The 6,935-nt window shown below is 49.1% G+C and overlaps 1 long non-coding RNA gene across 1 annotated transcript; it reads left to right on the top strand.

Moving 5' to 3' along the window:
* Positions 1 to 3,809: 3,809 nt before the first annotated feature.
* LOC135393377 (uncharacterized) lies at positions 3,810 to 6,246 on the top strand. Its single transcript, XR_010422601.1, has 2 exons — positions 3,810 to 3,898; positions 5,775 to 6,246. It is a non-coding gene; the product is annotated as an uncharacterized LOC135393377 (long non-coding RNA).
* Positions 6,247 to 6,935: the final 689 nt, after the last annotated feature.

Raw genomic sequence — 6,935 nt, 5'->3', positions numbered from 1 at the left:
ACGGTATATCCACTAAGTCGGAAATCTTGCTTCACGTATGCTTCACAGATGGCCAAAATTGGAGTCCAGTACTTCAATAAAAACAACTTGAGGTCTGGCAACTTCGTACGCAGACCACGCGCATTCCACTGGAGAATAGTAGCTCGCTTATACAGATGATCCATGACCCGCGGTCAGAAACTTTTCCGCAGCGAGCAAGGCCTGGACCTCCTGGAGTCCAGCGGCGTCCGGGTATGCCGCTAAGATGGCCTTGAGGACGGCCAGAATCAGGGGGACCAGCACAGCTGCCGGAGCGCTACCGCTCACTTGTCGCTCAGACTGCCTCAGTCGCGGAGGGAGCGGTGTGCTTGTCTGTGCACCAATTTGTGGAACCACAGCAGCCCTTTTGACGACATCCGTATAGGTCTGGCGCAAGGGAGGCGAAGACGTCAGGGGGTGCTGGGCATCCAGGCTAAGCGTTGGCTCTCTCAAGGACACTCTTGTGCGCTTTGGAGCCCGCTGAACCCGATGTGGAGGCGGCGCACGCTGGGGGGGCGACACCACGTTTGTGGCGTGCCGATTACGAGGATCGCCGGCACTGCTGACCCCCGGGCCCACAATGCTGGGGAGTACCTCCATATGGAACCGTTGTATCGCTGACCGCTTGCGCGGACACAGTGAGTGGGAAGCCGCATGTGGACCTCCGCAGTTGGAGCATCTTGGTTGCCGCCGCGCAGTGCACTCCTTGAGGGAGTGCGGTCCCGAACAAATCTTGCACCGTGTGGGCCAACGACAGTTGCGCGAGAGATGCCCGAAACGCTGGCAGTTATAGCATTGGGTTGGACCCTCCACCTACTCGTAAACATTGTGTGTGCAGAATCCCAAGTGTACCTTCTCAGGGAGCTTCAGGGTGGGCTTGAACGTGAGGATGACACTACGAAGAGGTATGAAGCTGTCCGTACCGTCTTCATGATAGACGTGACGAACTTGGCGGCGTGCCGCTATGACGCCTTCTTGCGCCAGGTACGAAACAAGGTCACTGTTGTCATAGTCAAGTGGTACGTCATTGATTTTTCCCATGTTATTCACATATGATGACGGGATTGAAGCGGAAACAGCCATACCCGCCACGAATTCAAGCGCCAAAAGGTTGGAAACCGCTCCTTGAGATTTCACGAAGACGCACAAGCTGCCATCCTTGCTAATGCGATGGTGAGAAATTGACTCCTGCGCCGCAGCGCATATGTCCTGAGCCACAACATTGGGGTTAACCTTCCAGAAGGAACGGGAGACATCGATGGGTTTGAAGAGCACGGGAATTCCTTTCGGCCGGTTCTTTCGATATGTCACCAATGTGAAGCGGTCCGCTGCACCATCATCTTCAGGGCCCTTACTGGGGTCGTACGTCACCGTATCTTGTGACCAGTCACAGTGCGGCGACGGAGGGGGAGGAGGTCCACTTGCATCCGACATGTGAAAGTCCACAGGAGGTTCATCAGTTGCTCGGCGGCCCACAGGTGACCTACTCCTGTCACGCCAGGACGACGGAGGCTCGGGCTGTGGGGCGGGACGGCTGTGGGGCGGGAATAAGCGTCCGTGCCGAACGAGACACGCGAGGAAAACATCCTGTGCGAACCAACGGGACCCAGAAGTAGGCAAAACCGGAACCACCCTCTATTCCTTGCTCCCGAGTCTCTCGAGTTTCCGCAAAAATAAAGTGTGTACGAAGGGCTGCCCACAAGCAAGTGATGCAGCTGAAAATAAGCAATAAAATATTTGTTTAACGTAGAGACATATGATACGCACATGGTATGCCGCATTTAAGATACCAAGCAATGAATTTGGGAGAACAAGACAGTCAAGTTTAGCAGAATGAAGCAGCCACAGGAACACACAGCTTCCGTGATCGACGGATGGCAGCTACCTTGTGGTAACGCTTCTCTGACCGAGTCCAACCACCCACCCTTCCCCTGGTTGGCGCATCCTGGAACACCAGAACGTGTACGATACATCAGTATAAAGCGCCTGGATGCGAGGTTTCGCACGCAGCAGTGATACCAAGTGACCTTCACAGCTTTCATCTTATTCTTACGCGGCCACGCCGGGACCGTGGGTGATGAATGACAGAGGAGCAGACGACACCGAGACGAGGAGAGAGACAAAGGCCAACAGATGGCACACGTCGCGCAGCTATTCTTACAGAGAATATTCTGACAGGCAACAACAGTTTAAACCGAACTTCTCAAGAGTTGCTGTTTAGTATTGCAATATCACGTGATACCTGTCTGCCAATTAGGAGTGAGCTCCCACTGTTTTCCTCGGCGAACGTAGAAGGTTGCCACCGTTAAGTTTCTTACTAAAAGTGTTCAAAATGAACTAGTACAAAAAGTGTGTGCAAAGCCATGCAAAGCCATCACAAAGCCAAGCTCTGCATGATGGCATCTTAAAACATGGTGGTTATGTTTCACTTTACAGTCGCTTTAAATTGCCAAGTATTGTCGATATATGTATAACGACTAGAAAAGACGAAAAGCAAGAACTATATGGAATGAGTGAATGGCGGAAAGCGTTATCTTAACAACCGAGCAGTCATGATAGATATGCAGATAGGATGCGACAATACCCGTACGCTGTTTTCATAAGTCGGTGCAGAAGCTTGACACGGTGCAGCCCCCGGAGCCAAAACTCAAGGGAGGTGATTTTTCTCTCTCGCCCCCCGTCCCATCTTCCGACGTCCCTGCGTGGGTCATGCGCGCGCATGTCCTGCAGCTGAGACGCGGTTGTCTCCGCGGTTCTCTCCACAATTCTCGCCACTCCGCGTCTGAGAGGGGAGTGATGTGGCGGCCCGTGGACTACGACGCTTGAGTTCCATAGGCAGCTCCCAAGAAGCTTCAGTTCCGTATAGGCAACGTCCCAGAGTGAAGCCAAGGGTTGAGGAGATCCCCAGCACATCTGGCCCTCGAGACATTCCGATATGAACTCACGTAGAGGAACAGCGTCTTCTCCGTTATTTTTCCTGTAGACTCTTCTCTCATGATGATTTCTACTGAAGCTATCGAGAATGGATGTCCGCAAAGATACGTCGTGAACATTGCCCATATAGGACTACAAAGCGCTCTTCCTCTGCGAATTTCTCCTGTGCTGAAGAAAGGGTGCGGCTCTGTTCAATTGACACTCGTTGAATGATAATTGAGCTAAACTAAACTAAGTCTGTGCTCGATACAGAGACGTGTGTTATTGTACATGGCTCAGGCCGTCAGCGAGAGCATGAGACGAGAGGAGAGATGCTTCGGCAATTTGATCTTAGGAGGTGCTGAGAAACGTGCATCCATGGTCAACAGCTGCGTACGTTGTGTCGTGAGCTATAGGTGGTTTTATAGCGTGATGCTCTGTGCACTTGTAGGCACTTGTTAGGTATTGCATGTAACTAAGCATTATATGTACATACCGTAGCGTCCCATACAACAAGTATGTGGTGGTCATGACATGGGATATTTCATCGCTAATGTGCGTTACCCAATCCCATCACAAGCGAGACATCCTCGCCATTGCTTATGGTCGTATATATAACAGTAATTAGCTGCAAACTGATACTTGTAATTGATAAAGTAGAAAGCTGCTGTTAAAGGAAGTGGTCCATTCGACCAGTGGCCAGGGTGATCGCTTTCCATGCCGAAACTAGGAGGTGGCCTTCGTTCGAATTGTATATCCAATATCCATGTACATATAATTATTTCATTGTGCTATTTTGCAATTATATTTATATGTCTGCATATTACATTTCAGTGCGCCCTACATTAAGAAAGTGTAAGCAGCATGTCTCCGTGGAATCTGTTGCTGATTACGCTAGTGCTACTCGGCACCAATCAGCCTGTCGAGAACGCGAAGATAACTCCAGAACCCACTGTCGTCACTGGGCGTGAGTAAAAGTGTAAAGCAAAGTACTAAGAAACATGCGCGTTTTGTTCACAAATGACTTGCAATGCGGGATGTTCGTCTTCATGCAGTGAAAAGGAATTCCCCTTCTCGTAGGAGTGGATACGTGTGTCTCTCCCTGAACTCTGACGCCCCATTGCTCTCATGTTTTATATGTAGAATGCCATCAACATGATTGTAATATTGAGTGTATACATAATATAGATGTACATTAGATGGGTAGAAATCCAGCGAACCGGTAGAGATATAGGAAGGGAGTTGCCTCAGGACAGAAGCCACCGATATTTCGAACAGAGACTGTTCTTCTTCTTCTCCCAGAAGAAGAACAGTCTCTGTTCGAAATATCGGCGGCTTCTGTCCTGAGGCAACTCCCTTCATAGATGTACATTAGGTTTACACAGACCGTTGCGCTTGTTCTACATATACAGGTACGTACACATGTAGTCACAACAGCAAAACTAGCACAACCGTAGCCCAGCTGGGTTCAATTGATGGCTTGTAGCTTTGAGAAACTTGCTGAGAACGTCAGATGGTGTCCGAGAAACTTCCAAAAGTGCTGAGAATGTCAGGTAGCGTGAAGTGAAATGAGAGAACTATCGGGCTTAGGTTTTGTCCTTCTAGGTCGTTCTCGGATCGTGTTCTCAGAACTGTCGGAGTTCGTGATCCCACTTTTTCGCGAATCAGACGCATACTTCGCGGCCACTAAATTTCGCGAATTCTGTTCGCGAAAATTCGTGTCTTGATTTGTTCATACGCCTTATTAGTAAAAGCGGCGTTACTCATGCTTGTGCTGTCACAATAAATAGATCCCCCCAGCCTAAACACACACAAGTAACCAGCAGAATGAACTGAGAAAATAACTGCTCGTAGTAGTATAGTAGTAGGCTAAATTGTGTGCCAATAGACGCGCCGCCGGATGTGCCTCAGGAAAAGAGCCGTCGCCAGGTTTGGTCCTATGAGGCACTACAGTCACTAAATAAGTTACGCTTCAGAGTATCGACACTAAGTTCCAAGAGCGAACATGCGCCATCTTGTTTCCGGGGCGCTCTACCCGCACACACGCGTACTGCGCACCTTAGCGCACTGTGCCATCTATCGTGCGCGGGTGAAATGTTCCTTTCATTTACAAGCAGCAGCTAGTTGACGGCCTTGAGCTCACCCTGACATCCTCGGGATGCTCTGGTTGACAATACATGTATTATTGCACAGCAATCATACACGCTTCTCTATCCCACAGGGAGCATTATGTTAGCCGTCTTTGATCCTCAAATATGGATGGTACCGGTGTGGTGCGGAAACAAGATGGCACTCCCGCTCTCCCTTGGACCGCAGTGTCGATACTCTGAAGCGGAGCTTATTTAGTGACTCTATTGAGGACCAAAGACTTGCTAACAGAATGCTCCCTGTGCGATAGAGAAGCCTGTGCGATTGTTGTGCGATAATTGATGTATTGTCATCACAGCGTCCTGAGGATGTCAAGGTGAGCTCAAGGCCGTCAACCTTGATGGGCTGCTTGCAAACGAAAGGAACATTTCACCCGTGTACGATACATGGCATCGTGTGCTGTAGTGCACCAGAAGTGCGCGTGCGCGTGAGTAGCGTGGCGCGGAAACATGATGGCGCATGCTCGCTCTTGGAACTCAGTGTCGATACTCTGAAGAGTAGCTTATTTAGTGACTCCATGAGGCACTAACCTTCACATTTCCTTATCCGTTCGCTAGATTCTGCCCTCCATGTAGGGCTGGATAGAACTTCGTGACTTTGCAAGTTTTCTTCTCTTGATAAACGCATTGCAGTGATTCTTGACCAGGCGATAGCCTTTGAGGCCTGGCCTCTATACGTAGAAAATCTCATTCTAGGCCAATGCAAGTTTCACGGGTATACTTTCAAAGACGGGGATATTCAGGCTCTGGTGATCAACGAGTGTGCTGTGGCCAGATGCATGGTTGACCTGAAGGTCGTGATGTACGAAACGTGCGACGACCCACCAGATGGTTGCTTGCCACCAAAGGGGGGCTTCTATCCCGAGTGTTGTACTCAGCCTATTTGTTGACTCGTGACTGAAGGCATCAGCTGCTCTCACAAGACTTGAGAAGAAAAAAGAAGGAACGGACGGAAATGAAGTAAAATTCAAATAAAAACAACTTCCACAACAGAACGCTGTCTTGCAAACTACCCTCCGTGGTTTTGATAATGGATCTCTGGAATTTTCAGAAGTGTTTTGTGCTACATATAGTGACATGAACAATTCTCGTTATGAGTGTTGTAGCTGCAGAGTGCAGCAAGCTTGGTGAATAACAAGTATGCACAATACAGACGTTTGTAAATGGGCGGCTATGGTGTTGTGATTGCCTTCTAGTGGGCTGATGCAGTACACACATTATACATTTCGCTAATAGGACATGTATGCGGCGGAAACCGCCAATATTGAATGCAGCACACCGGCGTTGTCTTCACGTTTCCCGCTTTCCGTTCAATATACGACAACCCACTAGTGCAACTTTCCACTATAAGGACATTAAAAAGCAATGTATACGACGTGCAATCAACATAATCAGGTATGATAGACAGAGATTCTTGTTTTCAGTACTTACTGAAAAGTGCCGAAAACTACCCACCGGCAACTTTTTTCAATTGTTTGGAGAAAACGAGTTTGGTTATAGACAACTGTCGCAAGAAGAGTCTGGGATCCTTGCGTCAGGAAGCCTTGCGATGCCCCCGAAATCTCCCAAAACGATGACCAGCAGGTGAGAATGTGACTGAGGACGCCAATGATGAACCAGTGCAAATAAAGCGAAGCCTGCCTGGGCTTGCTCCCAATGGCTTTTGTCTACACTCTTAAAAATGAACTTCACCGCATAGCAGGCTCCTAGCCAACCATCATCTCGAATGATGTCGTTATCGGCCCTGATTTGTTGAAAACGGGACGCGGACACTTGTTTGTGACACTTATGCTGTTCATAATTATCACATAAAAGGCGTACGCCCCCCGTTTTCAACAAATCAGGGCAGATGACGAT

This window comes from Ornithodoros turicata, chromosome 4 (assembly GCF_037126465.1).
Source record: "Ornithodoros turicata isolate Travis chromosome 4, ASM3712646v1, whole genome shotgun sequence".
NCBI classification, from domain to species: domain Eukaryota; kingdom Metazoa; phylum Arthropoda; class Arachnida; order Ixodida; family Argasidae; genus Ornithodoros; species Ornithodoros turicata.
This window is presented reverse-complemented; position numbering and strand designations above follow the sequence as displayed.